Genomic DNA, 21,365 nt, shown 5'->3' on the forward strand with positions numbered 1-21,365 from the left:
TGCACCTACTCCTTTTCAGCCATGTAGAACTTTCCATGGTGTCTGTTCATATGCAGAATCTATAGATTGACTGATTTGGTGGCATGTGTGAGGTGAACACTCATTTACATAATGCTCAAAGGCATGAATCAGCATGATATAATTGCCAATACCTGCAGAAAACCTATTTGCACTATGGAAGATGTAGAACTTCAGAAGTAGAGAAAGCTTCACCTATTGTTGAAAAGCAATACTTTGGAAAGCAGATTTTCTACTTGCTTAAGGTATGTGCAGCACGTTCCTAACAAGCAGTAAAGTAAAGTAAGTAAGTAAAGTAAAGGTAGATATAGAGTAGTGCTTCTCAGTGGAAATACAAGCTTTGAGAAAATGCACAGTGGCTGTTATATGTTTAAACTTGTCAAAAAAGTATTCAGAGAAGCACATAGAGTAAAATACATAAGGGTGATCAAGGTTAATGGAAGGGACACCCAACACCATTTGAGAAGTGTAGCTCTTACAGGAGGCAATCTATCACTGTAATATGATAGGAGAGGCCTCAGTCATACCTATTCATAGCCTATGTTTAGGACATATATTGTTATACGGAACAGTAACATGGCAGTACTACACTCACAATGTAATAGTGCAGCAGCACATAAAATGGTAATGCGTGTGATGCCCCAGCACTGGCCCAGTAATCAGGGAGCGAGTTCAAAATCACAGTAAATATTTAATACAGCATTGCAGGACAGTCTCAAATAAATAAAGAACATATCTAAGCTATACTTTACTATATTCTTATCTGAATCTAAAAGTGTTACTAGGCCTTAAAAACTTATTTGCAGCAAGGGAAGAGTGGTGAGTGGATGTTTTTGTTAGGTCAAAGACAAAATACAAAATGCCATCTCTATCAGAAAGTTCTTAAAAATATCTCAAATATTGCTGCTGGGATACTTGCAGGATGATGCCACTTTTGTCATCTGACTATCCCAGGTGAAAACCCTCAATGCTAGAAACTGCCAGAATTTTAACATCTCCCTGTGAAAAATGCATATCTCTCAGATCTTTGCAACTGCTGGAGGACATAAAACAATAAAACACTTACAAAACAGTGAGCACCCTAGTTTTAGACACCCTGTCTCCTTGCTGCACTGAAACTAACTTTTACAGCACAATCATAAAACAATTTAATTTCATCTGTTTTCTTGAGTCTTGCAAGCTAATCTCCTGTTAAAATACATACATCTAAACAATTAGAATAGTGTATAAAATATCTCTTCAACACACATCTATACAATAGGACATACAGTTCTAATATAGTAGCAACAGAAGCAATTACATCCTGCTAATATTCACAAATGACATATAACTATTTACAAAATTCCAGATAATTGGGCTGACAATGTGACAATGTGCACAAGGGAGGTCTGTGTATGTGAGTGTGTGAACACAGCAGATATTCCCATATTATGGAACAGCATCTAGCAGAGTGAAGAAAGGCAGTACTGAGATGTAAAGGGGTGAGGGAACATGACAAACAGGTTATCTGTGTATTGTCAGCATCGTTGTGGGATGCAGTTAGAGTGGCAAATGTTTGCACTGGTGACTATATGTCTGGACTTTTATAAGATTATGAAGTGTACTCCAGTGCAGGGGCCAGTACTAGCATTTTGGGGGCCTCCAGCAAGTTTCAAGTTGGGGGCCATACCCAGGAGAGTAAAGTGTGACCAAGTTATCGTTACACCCCCTTCCTTCCCTGTCAAGCTCACCCAGCACCATTTAATGATCACTGTATAGCATTACTATATTCAGACCATTAAAGGACAACTACAGGAAAACATTTTGAAAAGATGTATGGTATATCTTTTCCTTACATTTGACTCATTACAAACATGTATGTACCAGATAGAAGTTGTCACCAGTAATTTTATTCAGTTTGTAACCTTCACTGGCCTCCTGAGGGCAGACATCCTGATGACAGTTTGTTTTCTTCTAAAGAAAAATCTTCCCTGTGATACACCATGAGTCCACTGTTTCTGAGATTATAGTGCCCATAGATATGGGTCATATGGCAGTTCCATTCACTTAGAATTGAAGAACACAAAACAGCAGCTAACTATGAGAGGCCTTATCATTTACTGTCACACAGTTCCTCTTACAAATGTGTTTCCTGCTGATGTGTTACAAATTCTGTGAAAAAAGATTCCACAACTAACAGCTCATTGCTGAGAATATTTTTTTTAGACATTCAGCTTTTATCTACTTCTGTTCCTTCTCATGTTACTCCTCCCATATTCCCACCCTCAGCCAGCAAGAGCTTCACATTTCCTGCCCTGCTAGGTTCAGCTAATTTGAATGACAATACACATCAAACTGAGTTGCTTACAGTCAGCCTTGTGTGCCTCTAAAACTGTTATTTCACCTCTCTCCTTACTGCTTTCATCTGAATAGCACTTTCACAGTAAGTCAAGGCACAAATATGCTATTAGTAATCCTTAATGTAAAGGTGTCTTAAGTATTCCTCTAAACATGCCTGTGACATATACAGATAAAAGTTAATCTCAGCCACTGACAGATTTAGCTATGACTGCCAAAGCATACTCTGATCATTATGAATATTCATATCTGTCTTACAGAGATTTCCAGTATTCTGTATTTTTATCCCTTAGACATGTCACTCATGTGTCCTTCTACTTGCAGCTGCTACTGCTTTTGTGTGCACATGTGCATTCCTGGTATGATGTTTTTCAAGCAACTCAATGATTCTTTACTTCATGCTATGCACTGCCTACTCTCGCTGTTCCAAATAGTGTGCATACTGTTCTTGCTCACTTTCAAAATTGTTTTCTTTTCCAGGTTGCCACAACATCCTGTTCTATTCATCAATATACAGAATGTAACATTTCCTCAAGAAGCTAGATAAACCAGACTACCTCAAACAGTATGTTTTGCACAACAGTCATTTTTGTGTAATAATGACTGTTGCACTTTAATCATTTGAATTTAGTTCATACAGCCGGGATCAAGCATGAGAGGCCCCTCTTCCCCAAGAACAACAACAAAGCAAATGAGCTGGATATCCTTGACCTTCTCATTACTAACATGGGTGACTGCTGTTCTACACAAATAGTCAATTCCTCCCTGGTTAGATCTGATCACAAGCTAATCACCTTGGAAATCCACATCCCTCCCACCCCCCAACAAAGGTAACCACCATGAAAAACTTCTCCAAAGCTAACTTTGGACTCATAAAAACAAAGGTAGCTAACTTTACGGCACCCATGCAAATGGAGAATAGTTGCATGACCGCCATATCATACACCAGTATGAACACGTAGACAAATGCATGGATCTTGCCATACCCAATAGAAATAAGACGTTCTCCTTAAAAAAAGGAAGCCAATATGATGGTCCCCTGGCATAAACAAACTCTACAACAGAAGGAGGAAACTGATGTGGAATAAGGTGACATCCCAAGACTGGAAAAACTCCCTTATCAGTCTCAGCAAAAGGTTGAGATCCCTCATCAAATCCTCTAAAGCTAGCAATGAAAACAGAATTGCAGCAGATAGTAAAGACATCCACAAGGCCTTCTATAGTTATGTAAATAATCTCCATGGCAATACCCAGATTTGCTCTGAGCTACTGCACAATGGTATCTCCTATACCGAGCCAACAGATATTGCAAATTTACTGGCGAACAGATTCAGTGCTAACTTTAACCCTCCCCACCCCCAAAGGACCAATCACAATAACAGTAGATTGTCAGGCACCCAGTATTACTGCTGCATAGGTTAAAACAACACTGTCCAATGCCAAGAATACAGCTTCTATGGGACCTGACAGTATCCCTGGCTGTGTTCTACATGAAATACAGTGTGAACTGGCACCTCACCTGTGTGCCCTGTTCAATCACAGCCTCACCTCAGGCTTTGTCCTTACAGAATGGTGCACTACTACAGTCATCCCCCTCCACGAAGGAGGAGTAATTACAGACCCTGGGAACTATCCCTCATTAGCCTGACGAGTCTGATATGCAAAGCTATGGAACGCATCATCATGGACCTAATAAACAAGGATATAGAGAATCACCAAACTTTGGATCCTACACAGTTTGGTTTTGTGAGGGGTAGATCATGCCATTCTCAACTTGGTTGACTTCTTTAAGTCAGTCACCAGAGCGGTAGATGAAGGTAAGGTGGTTCATACAGCCTACCTTGATCTAGCCAAGGCCTTTGATACCCTTCCCCACTCAGGAATCATAGAAACACTTACTAAGCTAGGCATCAACCCCTATACCACTAGGTGGGTTGCAAACTGGCTCACAGATAGAACCCATAGTGTGAAAGTAGCTGACTCCAAGTCAGACTGCCGACCAGTCATGAGTGGAGTCCCACAGGGTTCAGTCCTGGGTCCTCTCCTGTTTGGTATCTACTTCTCTGAAGTCCAGACCAACATGAAGGGACTCTGGCTGACAAAGTTCACAGATGATTGCAAGCTGGGAGTTATTATTAACTCCCCAAGTGATGCTGACATCCTGCAGAAAGGCCTTAATGAGATCAACGACTAGTGTCAGAACCATGGCTTTAAGCTCAATGCCAAAAAATATGTCTTCATCCCGTTTGGGAAAAATCCCGTTCACTTGAATTATCACATTGATGGTAGTCCACTGAACACAGAAGGCATTATAAGAGACCTGTGAGCACAGGCTGACAGCAACCTCTCTTTTGACCACCATGTTGCTACTGTGGTCAGAAAGTCCTTCTATGTGGCACATCTTGTTACTAAGGGTTTCGCATCCAGGAAGAAAGAGGTCATTGTCTCCCTCTACTCTTCTCTCATTAGACCAATCATCCAGTACAATGCCCCGTTTGGCATGTACCTCACTAGACACCTGCAACAACTGGAGAGGCTGAAAATGTACCGCACAGAGGCTCCTAGGCCTTAAACACTTGTCCTGTATGGACAGACTCAAACAACTCCATCTATTATCTATATCATATCGCCTAATTAGAGGCGATCTCTGCTTGACTTACAAAGCCATGTCTGACTCTGCTCTGTTAGAAATGCTACATCTAAAGAAATCCCAATCCCTCCACACCACGCGTTCCAGAGACCTCAAACTGATTACCACAATCAACAAAACATCCTGGAGGGACAGGTTTATAACCCAGAGACTGCGCATGCTATGGAATAGACTTATCATACATGTCAAGCAGAGCACCTCACTGGCTCTCTTCAAGACAAATCTTGATGAGTGGATGGGAAATAGAAAATTCACCCTGGGGATCAGTCCAGTGGCTCTACTCGACAGAGGCACTAGGAACTAAGGTTGGGTGGCACAATGCCAGGGTAATCCTATGGGCTAAGCTTGTAAAGGCTCCAGGGCTATTAGCTTAGTACACACCTATGAACCTAAGAACATTTCATAGGTTCATAGGTAGGTACTAGGCTATCGGCCCAAGGGACTACGCAAGCCTAGCCAACAAGGTTCCCTGGCTTATACCAGCCAAGAAAGTTATTTTCCTGTGCCACTCTTGAGCAGAGACACAGAAGTGATCCCCGGGGTGGATTTCCTATTTCCCATCCACTCATCAAGATTTTTCTTGAAGAGTGCTAATAGGTTCATAGGTTCATAAGTAGGTACTAGGCCATTGGCACTAGTGCCTATATAAGCCTAGTCAAAATGTATCCTGGCTTTTGCCACCCAAGAAAATTATTTTCCTGTGCCACTGTCAAGCAAAGCCACAGAAGTGATCCCCAGGGTGAATTTCCTATCTCCCATCTAATTATCAAGATTTTTCTTGAAGACTACTAATGAGGAGCTTTGTTTGATATAGATAGGTAGTTTGTTCCAATGTATGGGAAGTCTCTGGGTTACAAGAATCTATCCCTCCAGCATGTTCTTTTTTATTGTGGTGACAAGGTTTAGGTCCCTAGAGCATGTAGCTCTGAGGGATTGGGATTTCTCTAAGTCGAGCATGTCCAAAAGCTCTGGGTTTGACATAGCTTTTTGTGTTAGGCAGATATCGCATCTGAGTAGGCGATATGCAATGGAGTAAAGCTGCAGTTTTTGAGACAGTCTGCATAAGGCATCTGTTTGAGGCAGATAATCCTCTTTGTGAGGTATTTCTGCAGCCTTTCCAGTTGTTGTAGATATCTTGTGAGGTACATACCAAAAGGGGCATTGTACTCTATAATGGGTCTAATGAGTGACGAGTAGAGGGGAACAATGACCTCTCTTTTCCTGAATGAGAAACCTTTTGTGATGAGGTGTGCCACATAGAAGGATTTCCTGACTACTGTGGCAATGTGATTATCAAAGGAGAGACTACTGTCCACTTGTGTCCCAAGGTCTCTTATCACACTTTCGGTGTTAAGTAGACTACTGCCTATGTGGTAGTTCATGGGTACAGAGTTTTTACCAAAAGGGATGACGATACACGTTTTGGCATTGAGCTTGAGGCCATGGTTTTGACACCAGGCATCTGTCTCAGCGAGGCCCTTTTGTAGGATACCCGCATATTTTAGAGTTTTGATTATGGCTCCTAGTTTGCAGATGACTGTTTTTGTTAGCCAAAGACCTTCTGTGTTAGCCTGTACTTCAGAGAAGTAGATACTAAACAGGAGAGGACCCAGGACTGAACCCTGTGGTACTCCACTTGTCACTGGTCTGAAGATGGATATGGAGTCTGCTACTTTCACAGTGTGGGTTCTGTCAGTGAGCCAGTTGGCAACCCATCTTGTGACATAGGGATTTATACCTAGTTTAGTGAGTTTATCTATAATTCCAGAGTGGGGGATGGTGTTGAAAGCCTTGGCAAGACATAGATAGGCTGTGTGAGCCACCTTATCCTCATCTACGGCTTTGGTGACCACTTCAAAGAAGTCTATCAGGTTTAGGAGACATGACCTGCCTTTGACAAACCTGAACTGGGTGGGGTCCTGAGTTTGGAGTTCCATGTTTATAAATTCCATGATGATACATTCCATAGCCTTGCAGACCAGACTCGTCAGGCTAATGGGGTGGTGGTTTCTGGGGTCCATGGTGGCTCCCCCTTTGTAGAGTGGGATAATTGTCACTGTGCACCATTCAGTGGGCACATAGCCTGAGGTGAGGCTATGATTGAGCATGGTACTTAGGTGGGGTGCCAGTTCGTTGGGATGTTGTCAGTTCCCATGGATGCAGTGTTCTTGGCTTTGGAGAGTGTGTTTTTTACCTGTGCAGCAGTGATTACAGGAACTCTGCATTCTTCCGGTACAGTGATGGGCCCTTTAGGGGTTGAGAGGGGGTAAAGTTAGCACTGAACCTGCCTGCCAGGATATTGGCAATATCAGTTGGTTCTGTATATTTAGTGCCATTGTGCTGTAACTCAGAACAGATCTGATTATTGCCATTGAGATTCTTAACACAGCTATAGAATGCTTTGTGGTTGTATTTAGAGTCAGTGGAGATTTTGTTTTCGTAACTAGCTTTGGAGGATTTTATGAGGTTGACCAAGGAGTTCCTCCAATCATGGGATTTTACTCTTTTTTGCAACAGTTTCTTTCTTCTGTTGTAGAGTTTGTTTATGGCAAGGGACCACCAGATTGGCTTCCTTTTTTTGGAGGATAGCATCTTGGTTCTGTTAGGGGATTGCACAGTCCATGCGCTTGTGTAAGTGCTTATAAAGTGCATTTGTGTAGGATTCAGCAGTCATACCTCTATTGTCAATCAGCATGGGTGTTGTGAAGTTTGCCACTTCTGTCTTAAGAAGAGTGAAGTTGGCTTTGGAGAGATTTTTTATGGTGGTTTCCCTAATGGGGGGTGGGGGAGGGATGTGGATATCTAGGGTGATTAGCTTCTGGTCGGATCTGATCAATGAGGTATTGACCTCTGATGTTGAGCACCGGTTGCCCATGTTGGTAATAACCAGGTCTAGGATATTGCTGCCCCTGGTGGGGGTGTGGATAAGTTGATCCACATCACTGGAATTTATGAATTCCAGAAAACGATGAGCACAAGAGTTGGTACATGAGTAGTTTTACCAGTTAATGGTGGGGTAGTTGAAATCACCCATTATTAGAGTGTTAGGTTGTACCTTAATATTTTCCAGTGTATCAGAAAATGAGGAATGGGAATCCTGGGGCATGGTAGGGGATCTGTAGCAACCTACAATTTGGATTGCGGTCTTGCCCAGAGTTAGTTGCACTTCGATAATCTCAGATGAATTATGCTGAGCAACTAGCCTGGAGGTGTAGATATCCTTAATGAATATGGACACGCCTCCGCCTTTAGTGTTTCAGTCCAGGTTAGTTGCCCAAATGTTGTGGTATGAATTATAGCCTGGCAATGCAGGGAAACTCTCTGGAGCCTTGAACCAGGTCTCTGTTACTGCATAAATGTCGATGGTCTCCATTTTAAGGAGTGCCTCGAGTGAGTGCATTTTGAGGTTTAGACTTCTAGCATTGAGAGCAATACCTTCAGATTCTGCTTGGTTGTACCTGCTATGGTGGTGAATTTGTCATAGGCACCATAGGGGTGGCTAGAGCCTTAGCCAGTATCCGAAATCCCAGGGGTGACAGGTGTAGGCTATCTCTGGCAAAGCATCATGGTTTGTTGATCTTGTTATCCCAGGCAGACAGATACTGGATCCCCTTAGACTGACAACAGAAGCTTAGCCAATTGTTGAAGTCAGTCATTTTGTCCTCCTTGTACTGTGGTATCATTCTGGGTGATGGCAGGATGCTACTCAGGGCTAGGGTCATGCATGCCTGGGCTACAAGATCAGACAGCTCCTCCATGTCCCTTTTCATGTAGTCCAGGCAGGTACGTCTCAGGTCATTCACACCAACATGGACAATGACAGAGTCATATTTGTACTTGTTGTGGAGTGACCTGAGTGCATGCATTATGTGGTGGATCCTGCCACCCGACAGGCAGCTGATAGTAACCTTCTCCTTGTTTAGCCTGGTGAGTGGAACATCAGTGTGCCTGACTATAGAGTCACCTATGACTAGAGTATTGAGTACGTTGTTATGCCTTATGGGCTATGGTTGAGTGGCACACTGAGTTTCTGGGATATGTGTCATTTGGGTTGTGTTGGGGGGTAGAGATTGCTTGTGTTTCTGCTTTGGAGGTCCCTGTTGCTTGGGCAGGTTTTTACTGAGAGCCTCCATGAATGTAGGTGTGCGTTTTGTGTTTCTATGTGTGTGTTTTGGTGGTGTAGGTTTTGAGGGACTATGTGATGAGTGTGGTGTGGTGCAAGTGTTTACCTTCTCTTCTTGACTGTCTAGTCCATTCTTGGGTGAAGAGAGCTTTGCTTCCAGTTTGGCTATATAAGTGCATCTCTCACAGGTTGTAGTGTTGGGTGGTAGGAGGAGAAGGTTGCCTGTGTACATGAGGGGTGGGAGGATGGCAGAAGGGGTGGGAGGATGCCAGAATGGTTAAGGTGTTTACCTTGCAGACACAAGGTGCAGGGTTTGATTCTCACATGGGATAACTGGCTAGGCTTAAAATGGCCCACAAGGGCAATTAGCCTAGTACTAATCTATGAACCTATGAACCTATGAGGCAATTGCTGCATTGCTTCAAGATGCCCAAATTCATCAGGTAGACAGGAGAAAACACCAGGAGCTGACCCTTAGACATGCCTGGATAGGTTCTTATTTGTTAAGTACTAGAAACTGTTTTCCTCTATACAAGTGAGGAAAGTTGAGTGCTGTAGTCATTTCTAGCTTATTTAATGCTTACAATGAGTTCTGAACAACTGCTGAGCTCAAAGAAACAGACTTGAGTGCTAAAACTAAAAAAATGGCTTGTTCTAAGAAACAAAATTAAGCTAGAAGGCTTCCCTCCAACACCGAAAGGCTTGGGGGCTCAGAAGCCCACAAACAGTCCTGGACACAGCAAATCTGTATCCAGACTAGACTACCCACAGGAAAGGCAGGAAACAAGCTTAGAATTTTTTTTTGGAAAGAGTGAAAGGAGGAGCTGAAACTAAGTGGATTGGCCTTCTCAAATGTTCTCCCTGTATTAGGTAGAATGAGGTAATAACACTAGACTGGGAGGAGTGTCCCAGATCAAATTTACAGTAGGGGCAGGTAACTGTAAAGACACCAACTATAAGAAGAGCTTACAAATAGGGAGAGATGGTGGTAAACAAACTGCAGAAATGTTTCTCACAGCAGAAAAGCAGCAGTGAGCCTTTAAATAAAAGTTTTAAACAGATAAAGGAGCCTCTAGAGAAATCTTTTAACTGCAAACAAGTTATCAGAATCAAACAACCCAAACAGATGCTTAATAAAAGTGGACAGTTTCCAGTTAATACCTTAAACACAGTGAAACTAGCTAGAATAGTATGCAGTAGACAAAGTGCTGTAAATAACTCGAAAAATAAGCAAAAATCAGGATACTTAATGTTATATATTATAGATCTGAGTTTGCTCAGTGTCGTTCTTTGATTAGCTCAGTGTGAAATGGCAGAAACTCTCACAAACTTATCTTCTTAGGTAACAGAAAGTTGAAACCTGAGACAACTTTTAAAAAAAGCTCAAAAGAATGAATGAGGTGCTTATTCTAAGCTGTAGTCCAGGTGACCCAGACAGCCAATGACCTTAAACAATCCTCTCTCATTGAAATGTCTAATAGCTTTGGCGAAACCAAGATGTCCTTGAACATGTGCTCAAACACACAGCCTCCACAAACACTAGGCCCAAACACAAGCCTGAATATGAACAATGCTACAAATATCCACACTACTTAGGTAGAAACAAACTGCAGAAATGTTTCTCACAGCAGAAAAGCAGCAGTGAGCCTTTAAATGAAAGCTTTAAACAGATAAAGGAGCCTCTAGAGAAAGCTTTTAACTGCAAACAAGTTATCAGAATCAAACAACCCAAACAGATGCCTAATAAAAGTGGACAATTTTCAGTTAATACCTCACACATAGTAAAACTAGCTAGAAAAGTATGCAGTAGACAACGTGCTATAAATAACTCGAAAAAATAAGCAAAAAAAACAGGATACTTAATGTTATATATTATAGATCTCAGTTTACTCAGTGTAACACCAGTGTAGATTCCATGAATACATGTGCAACAACCTAGCAGCAGAGCCTCTAATCACTAATGATCATTTCTCCATAACAGTTCTTGGCCAATTATATGACCCTTGCTCAGGTGTACAGTACTCTCTGTCTTCTCCCCTTAGTATATATTTTCTAAAAAAAATTCTTCCTTTTGGGATATCATCATGCATCCCTGCTTCTTTTGTGGCAGCAAAGATAGGTGTTAAATAGGAATGCTACTGCTTACTCCTGTTATTTTTCACCCAATACCAAAAACATAAATTATGTTAAAATTTTACTGTACTCCACAAAGTGTGTATGTGCCCACTGTTGTCTGTGTGCCTGCCATACAACTCAGCAGACACTGGTCAATAACCTACTGGCTGGCCGGTCTGTAGTTACCCATCCTGGGTTACCTTTCATAGCTGTGTTGAGCAACTGCTGGATGCATAATCTATGAACCTGCCAAACATGAACTGTGAATTGCTAGCCTGGTGTAGGTTCACTGACAGGATGCAGTTTGGACATGGATGACATGATGCTAAGGTGATGGATGGACATCCAATGTTTCCAGGAGACAAGTTGGAGGGGCATTGCAGGCAAGGCACATGGCTTGGGATCCACAGTCTAATACTTTGGGGCTGGACAGGCTAGAAATCATCTGTGAATTGTGGTGAGAGAAAGGCTTCAAAAGACATTGTGGGATCAAGTCTAAATTAGTGACAGACTCATGGCAATCAGACTCCAGTGTAAGGATAGGCTGACATTATGAATACTACACTCTGCCCCACTGCAGGGTTGTGATAGTGAGCCAAAGAGTGCAGTCAGATATCAGCTGCAGGACTTACTATATAAAGCTGGGCATCATGAATCAGTTTTGATAATGAGTGACTTGAAAGCACTTATTGTGACAGACAGAACAGGATATCAGCACTGTCTGGCTTCTCATGGGTGGGTCATCATGGCTTGATAGTAGCCAACACATGGTTCAGTAAGACAGACAGTCACAAGTCCATGTACACAAGTGGCCAATATCCAACTCAGATACACTTCTCCTAGTGAGGAAAGGATACTGTAGTATAACCACAGATTCCACAGTCATCCTCTGTGAACCATTTGGCCCACAGCATAAACCACTGGTTTACAAAATCAGCTGCAAACAGCAGGAAAATGTGGCTCTAAGGTCAAAACAGACCAGGGTGAAGACTAGAGAGATGACTCATTTAACTGTCATACTTTATCTTGAATCAGTCAGGCCTCCAGCACCCCAAGAAGAGGTGGAAAAAGGTCTACTTGAAGAATGGCAGCACCTTAAAACTCCATGTGTGAGGACTGCAGAAATGAGTTGTGGCCTGGCCATGTGTTTCCATAAAATAATAAAGGAAAGCATGTTGGGTAATGCAGCAGTCCTAGATCTATGCAAAAGAAATACGGAGTCCAGACAAAAGTGGGAGATTGGAATGACCACCCAGGGTAGGAAAGAATAGAGACTGACTAACAATGAAGGTAAGAAAGGAGTTGCATTAGCACAGAATAGGGCATTGGAGACACTATACCAGCAAATACAAACAGACTTGTTAGGTGCCACAAAGAAACAACCGATTGCAAGGCTAATATCTCCAGATAAAGAAGACTGACAGATGCATTTCATGAGGGATGCCAGCAATAACATGCTCTCCTGTCTACAGTACATCAAAGGAAGATGGAAGGAATACTTACCAGCTTAACAATCATGATAATGACCACAGATGCTGTACTGCCCCAGAAACAGGCTACAACACTAGAAGAACAGGATACCACCCTCTAAGATGTAAAACTTTCACTAAGGAAATTCAGGTCATGTACAGCTACAGGCTCAGTAAATGTCACAGTGGATATGATAAACATGCTTGCTGAGATAGGCTAGAATTGGCTCCAGAAGCTACTTACAGCAGCGTGGCGAGAACATCATATCCCATGTGACTGCTGTAGGATCACTGTACTTGTGCCAGTTTACAAGAAAAAATGGGACATCCACCACTGTGATCCCTACAGAGTCATCAAAATCCTGTTTATGGAGAGGGTGATTGATAAATGGATAAACAGGGTAGTACAATGCAACAAGGGTGATGAGCAGCATGTATTCAGATCAGGATGCAGCACAACCGACCATCCAGGTACAATTAACCATAGGTAAAACTGCCCTACAGTTTGTAACATGCTGCAGACCACCTTCTCAAACTCAGGAAACCCACACAGCCTTCCTGAAGACACTGGAGAGTATGAATGTCTCTCCAAACACCATCATATTGGGTGACTTCAACTACCCAAACATAGACTGGGAACATTACTCAAGCCCCAACACCCTAGCCCAAAGGTTCCTTGAGTTCATAAACTCAAATGCTATGGAACAACTAGTCACCATTCCCACAAGAGGAGAAAATATACTAGACCTGATCATCACAAACATGGGGAAAAAATGCTCCACACCGGAAGTATATCCCTCATTGGTGAGATAAGACCATAAATTAATCTCACTGGAGATCCACATCCCGCCCCCACCCCCAGCAAAAAAGACCACAGTGAAGAACTTCAGAAAAGCAAACTTCACACTTTTTTAAGACTGGAGTGGTATCCTTCAAGGCCCCCGAGCCAGTGGAAACCACAACCCACGCTGCTGAAACCCTTACAAAAGCCTTCTACGAGCACCTCCAGGAATGTATGGATCAAGCAATCCCTAATAAAATCAAGACCCTTTCCACCAAAGGCAGGCGCCCAGTCTGGTGGACTCCAGCCATAAACAAACTCTACAACAGGAGGAGAAAGCTACTACATGACAGAGCAAAATCCCTAAATGGGAAGGCATCTCTGATCAATACTAGCAAAAAACTATGATCACTCATAAAATCATCCAAGGCCAACTTTGAGAGAAAAATCGCTAATGACACAAAAGACAATCATAAAGCCTTCTTTAGCTATGTTAGAAACCTGGGTGGAAACTCCCAGATATGCTCAGAATTAGTCCAAAATGATAAAAAAATCACTGAACCCACAGACATTGCCAACATACTGGCAGACAGGTTCAGTGCAAATTTCTCCCCTCCCTCCCCCCCAAAAGGAGAAATATCTATCCCACCAGAGTCTAGCCTCCCAAATATCTCAGATGCCCAGGTGAGAGCTGCTCTCTCTAAAGCAAAAAACAAAGCATCAATGGGACTGGACGGTGTCCCCGGCTGTGTGCTACACGAACTCAATGAGGAACTAAACCCACACATAAGGCTGCTGTTTAATCTTAGCCTTACTACAGGATACGTACCCAAAGAATGGCGTACGGCAACTGTGGTCCCACTCCACAAAGGCGGTGCTTCTATGGACCCTGGAAATTACCGCCCCATAAGCTTGACGAGCCTTGTCTGCAAAGCTATGGAGAGGATCATAATGGAACTCATAAATAAAGACATTGGGGACCTACAGACACTGGATCCTACCCAATTTGGCTTTGTCAAGGGCAGATCCTGCCTCTTGAACTTGGTCGACTTTTTCGACACAGTCACTAAGGCCATTGATGAGGGTAAGGCAGTTCACACAGCCTACCTTGACCTAGCAAAAGCGTTCGACACAATACCCCACTCGGGCATCATAGAAAAGCTCACCAGCTTAGATGTAAACCCATATGTCACAAGATGGGTTGCAAACTGGCTCAAGGACAGAACACACAGGGTTAGAGTTGCTGGTGCCATGTCAGACTATAAGCTGGTCATGAGCGGTGTCCCACAGGGCTCAGTCCTGGGCCCCCTCTTGTTCGGCATTTATTTTTCTGAAGTGCAGGCAAACATAGGGGGATTGTGGTTAACAAAATTTGCAGATGACTGCAAACTGGGCACCATAATTGACACTCCATCAGACACAGACATCCTCCAGAAAGGTCTCATAGAAATGGATAACTGGTGCCAGAGCCATGGCCTTAAGCTAAATGCCAAAAAATTTATAGTCATACCCTTTGGGAAAAACAAGGTAACCCCTAATTACCACATAGGTGGTAATCCATTAAACACGGAAGAAGTTATCAGGGACCTGGGGACCCAAGTTGACAGTAACCTCTCTTTTGACACTCACATTGCCAAAGTGGTTAGGAAGACCTTCTACATTAAGCTCAAAGGCACACCAGTGGCACAAACTCCAAAAATCCTTTGCGAAAAAACCTTTATTGTAGCAGAACTGCATCAAATAGTAAGCGCTTTCACGTTCAGATAACGCTTCTTCAGACTTCAATGTTAGATGGGTGAATTTCAGACATTTATATACGGTTTATAAAAACTCAATTAATCAATCAAGCAATTAAACAATTGACTTAATGAATGTTTAAAGTGCCAGTGCTCAATATGCATAATATGCAGCAAATATCTAGAACATTTAAAAACAAAAACACATCATTGTGTGAAGAAAACTAAATGATTAAATAAATTGACATGGAACTATATTTATATTTATAAAACACATTAAAAACACATTAAAAACAACATTTGATAGCTTAATGTTTAAAAGCCTTAGCTGCTAAAAAAGGTTTTAATGTGATTTTGTCATTTAAGCCATGTATGTGTGCCTGGAGTCTAAGAATCCACCTGTTCTCTACCTCCTCTGTGCGATTCTTAACATTCCCTAATCTGCTATCAACCTTAACCAATTCTAGAACCTTAAACTTAAAGTGATGAGTAGACCCTTCATCCATGACATGCTTTGCTAGGCGTTGGTAGCATCTTCTTTGTTAATAGCGTATACATGCTCTCTTATACGCTCACGCAGTCTTGTTCGTTTTACCTACATAATATTTTGAGCACAACTGACATTGAGCTAAATATATTAAATTCTTAGACCTACAGTCAGTATAGCTTTTGAAAGTATAGGTTCTACCAGTATAGGGATGGATGAATGCATTTTCTGTGGTTATGAACCTGCACTGATTGCATGCCCGACAGGGGAAGGTACCTTCCCTCTGTGACTTGGGATGTTCTACATTTATCCTTTCATAGCATAGAAGTCTTTTGAGGGACTTCAAGTTCTTGTATGCTATGTTTTGTGTTTCTTCAACTAGTGTCTTGATTCTCTCATCCATAGTTAGAATCTTCCAATTATTCTCTATTATCTTTTTTATTTGACTGTTCCTATTTGTAAAGGGTATAACAAGTCTGTTTTTGGAGATAGGTATCTCTTTCTTATTCATATTAATAATATTTGATTTATTATGATAGAATGGACGACCTCTATCTTTTCTCAATTCACCTGCCATATTTATAGTGTTATGCACTACTTGTTTGTTATATCCTCTGTGTACAAAATTCTTTTCTAGAACATCCTTCTGTTCATCGAATGCTATCTCATCAGTGGTCAATTTAGAGACTCTTAGAGTCTGATTCATTACCACATTTTTATGAATGTGTCAAGGATGCATGCTGGTACGGTGGAGTAAATTATTCCTCCAACATGGCTTCCTATGCATTCCCGTGTTTACACCATTAGGTCCCTTACACATATGTGATTAATAACATAGTTTTCAGTGAACACATAATACACTACTGTCGTTTTGTAGATGACGTCTTTTTGTTATGGAGAGGAACAGTAAATCAGCTAAATGAGTTCACACAATATATAAATGGGGCCACTAATTTTTTAGAATTCCAGAGCACCCACTCACATGAGATGATACAATTCCTTGATGTTCTGTTAACTAAGGGACCTAATGGTGTAAACACGGGAATGTATAGGAAGCCATGTTGGAGGAATAATTTACTCCACCGTACCAGCATGTATCCTCGACACATTCATAAAAATGTGGTAATGAATCAGACTCTAAAAGTCTCTAAATTGACCACTGATGAGATAGCATTCGATGAACAGAAGGATGTTCTAGAAAAGAATTTTGTACACAGAGGATATAACAAACAAGTAGTGCATAACACTATAAATATGGCAGGTGAATTGAGAAAAGATAGAGGTCGTCCATTCTATCATAATAAATCAAATATTATTAATATGAATAAGAAAGAGATACCTATCTCCAAAAACAGACTTGTTATACCCTTTACAAATAGGAACAGTCAAATAAAAAAGGTAATAGAGAATAATTGGAAGATTCTAACTATGGATGAGAGAATCAAGACACTAGTTGAAGAAACACCAAACATAGCATACAAGAACTTGAAGTCCCTCAAAAGACTTCTATGCTATGAAAGGATAAATGTAGAACATCCCAAGTCACAGAGGGAAGGTACCTTCCCCTGTCGGACATGCAATCAGTGCAGGTTCATAACCACAGAAAATGCATTCATCCATCCCTATACTGGTAGAACCTATACTTTCAAAAGCTATACTGACTGTAGGTCTAAGAATTTAATATATTTAGCTCAATGTCAGTTGTGCTCAAAATATTATGTAGGTAAAACGAACCGCACTTTGCGTGAGCGTATAAGAGAGCATGTATACGCTATTAACAAAGAAGATGCTACCAACGCCCTAGCAAAGCATGTCATGGATGAAGGGTCTACTCATCACTTTAAGTTTAAGGTTCTAGAATTGGTTAAGGTTGATAGCAGATTAGGGAATGTTAAGAATCACACAGAGGAGGTAGAGAACAGGTGGATTCTTAGACTCCAGGCACACATACATGGCTTAAATGACAAAATCACATTAAAACCTTTTTTAGCAGCTAAGGCTTTTAAACATTAAGCTATCAAATGTTGTTTTTAATGTGTTTTTAATGTGTTTTATAAATATAAATATAGTTCCATGTCAATTTATTTAATCATTTAGTTTTCTTCACACAATGATGTGTTTTTGTTTTTAAATGTTCTAGATATTTGCTGCATATTATGCATATTGAGCACTGGCACTTTAAACATTCATTAAGTCAATTGTTTAATTGCTTGATTGATTAATTGAGTTTTTATAAACCGTATATAAATGTCTGAAATTCACCCATCTAACATTGAAGTCTGAAGAAGCGTTATCTGAACGTGAAAGCGCTTACTATTTGATGCAGTTCTGCTGCAATAAAGGTTTTTTCGCAAAGGATTTTTGGAGTTTGTGCCACTGGTGTGCCTTTGAGCTTATCTTGCTATTTTGCTGTTTGCCATTTGCTGCTTTTGCTCTACTAAGGCACTTCACCCAGCATAGGTGACTGCTTTCTTTCAGACCTTCTACATTGCCCACCTGATCATGAAGGGATTCACATCCAGATCAGGAGAGGTCATTGTACCCCTGTACTCTTCACTTATTAGACCAATGATTGAGTACAACGCCCCATTCGGAATGTACCTTACCCGACACCTGCAGCAGTTGGAAAGACCCCAAAAGTTCCTCACCAAAAGGATAAAGGGGCTCAAACATATGTCATACGATGCCCGACTGAAGAAACTCCAGCTCTATTCAGTCGCATACCATCTGCACAGAGGTGATCTGTGCCTGACATACAAGGCCATGTCCAACCCGGAATTAATGGACATGCTTCACCTCAAAAAATCCAAATCCACCAGAGCCACGAGAGCAAGAGACTTAAACCTCAACACGGATATAAATAGGACGTGCTGGAGGGACAGATTCATCACCCAGAGACTCCCTACACTATGGAACAGAATCCCAGTCCATGTGAGGCAGAGCCCCTCACTGACTCTGTTCAAGAGAAATCTTGACGAGTGGATGGGAGATCGTAGGTTTACCCCGGGAATCATCTCTGTATCACTGCTGGACAGAGGCACAGCAAACTAATGGGTATAGTATTCTCATCCTAAGGGGTGGTGAAAGCCACACACACTCTGGCTAGGCTTATAAATGCCCTAGGGCAGATAGCCTAGTATGAACCTATGAACCTATGAACCTATGAACAACTGATCCTTTGTTGAGAATGATACAGCTGATAAGACGGTACAGATGAGAAAAGAGTCCAAATGCTCACTCCTATATTTTGATAATACAGATGAGAAGGTCCCAGAAAAGCTGCCTTGGCCAGAACCATGGGTGGTTCACAGTCCCAGAAACATTAGTAGCATTAGTTCAGCCTAAGTAGAAGGACCTACCATGCAAGTACAGTGTTATGTTTCCCCTGTGAGTCAACTGATGCACCCATAACTGGATTCTTAAGGATTTCAGACCCCTTTCCTTTCACCATGAAAGAAACACTCCTTTATCACACTCTCTCCTACATGCTAACCAACACCCACATCCCCACCTGGCCAGCTAATTTATTTTAGTTTACTGAAAATTACCTAGTTATCTTATATTTTCCTTTCCTCTCTTCACAGCTAGATTTTGCTCGCAAGGGAACGAGCTGCCCCTCTTACCCAGCTGTACCCAAAGTTCGAAGACTACTATAGTGCAGAATACTGTTCCATCTGCCCTGCAGTCTACAAGGAAGAATTAGAAGTGTAGGTGTAAAGTAGTTGCACTGTTTCAACTCTCCTTGTATCACTATCGTTGGCTTGCACACCGCACAGACCATCAGTACCCACAGCCGTAATTTTGTTTCCCCAGTTATATTTTAGTTATTCACTGTTGGGTCTCACAATTCCCCAAGCTACATAACTCCCAAAAGACTGATCCCAAAGTGCGATAACTAAAAGCACACAAATATGGATTACATATACATAGAGCTGCTCTTATTCCCTTCCAAACGTATGCATGACAGTAAGTTCTAAGCAGAAAAATCTGTCCCCATAATCTAATCTGTGCCTACCACTATAAGGGTTTTATTTTTGTCAAAATTAGACTGAACTGACCTAGGGCATTGAAAAAGTGCTACTCCTGATAGTTTTTGAAAACACGCTAATTCCTTCAGCTGGGTGGGTCCCCGCTAGGCTTGAGCTCAGCTCACCTACCCTACCCCCATTCCCACTCACCCCCATATCACTTACATTTATAACCATAACCCACTCCTCCCATTACATCAAACACCTCCCACCATCCTCCCTTACCTATCACACCCATCCACCCAACTAGCCCACTACTTACCCCACTACAAACCACAAAACAACATATAGTCTGTATCACCTACACTATAAACTCTACCTAAGAAAACAAGCTATGTCTCCATTACCACATAACTCTAACCTAGAACTCCTACCCTATTCAATCTTCATCTCCAATCTACTATTACTAACAATCTTAACTAACTACCAGGTCCACCTTCAACACAACCTACCTAGTCCAAAACAAACTGCAACCCTAAACCATAAACCAACCTCTACAAATATTCACTTAGCCCCTTACCTCTACCTACCCACACACACTGACTATCTCTTGCACAATTTACTCCCACCTAGTCGTCAGTCAAACTCTTCAATAAAATTCTTAAAAATTATCTGAAAACTTAAACTCCCCTAGTGTCCCAAATAATACTATGGCAAATCAGAAACAAAAAAACTTTAATCCCAACAACTTCATCAGGGACTTAAAATGTTGTAACTGGGCACCCTGGAAACAATTAACACTCAATGAAGCAGTTATATACTTTAATACACATTTCCTAAATATACTAAACAGTCATGCTCCCCCCAGAACCACTAGAATAAAAACTAAATATGCCCCCGGCTAACAAAAAACACCAAAGTACTTCTCAAGGAAAGGGACAAAGCCTGGATACAATTTCACAAGAGTAATACCCCAATACATAAACAAAACTATCGTGAACTACGTAACAAGACCAAAAAACTCATTAAAACAGACAAAATCTCCTGCTATCAAAATATCCAAAACAAACATGCTAATAACCCTCACAAATTCTGGGCAGCCATAAACTCTGTATTACAACCTGGGAAAACTTCCACCCCCACCCACAAAATTGAAAACAACCATGACAATATCCCCACCCAACTCAATAAATACTTTACAGAGACAATTCTTGGAGTTCATGTAGGGCGCAGACCGGGACACCGTCTGGTCCCACTGATGCTGTGTTTTTTGCTTTGGAGAGGGTGGCTCTTACCTGAGCATCTGACTTGTCAGGGGGGTAGCGCTCTGCTGGGATAGATATTTGCCCTTTTGGTGGGGGGGGGGATTTTGTGCTGAACCTGTCAGCTAGGATGTTGGCAATGTCTGTGGGTTTGGTGTATTTTTTGTCATTTTGGACTAATTCTGAGCATATCTGGGAATTCCCACCCAGGTTCCTAACATAACTAAAGAAAGCCTTGTGATTATCCTTAGTGTTCTGTGCAATTTTTCTCTCGAAGCTGGCCTTAGACGATTTTATGAGTGCCCGTAGTTTTTTGCTAATACTGATCAGAGATGATTGCCTTCCCTTTTTGGGATTTTGCTCTGTCATGTAGTAGCTTCCTCCTTCTATTGTATAGTTTGTTTATGTCTGGGGTCCAC

This window comes from Protopterus annectens, chromosome 10.part0, assembly GCF_019279795.1.
Source record: "Protopterus annectens isolate FY-2018-M chromosome 10.part0, PAN1.0, whole genome shotgun sequence".
Taxonomy (NCBI): domain Eukaryota; kingdom Metazoa; phylum Chordata; order Ceratodontiformes; family Protopteridae; genus Protopterus; species Protopterus annectens.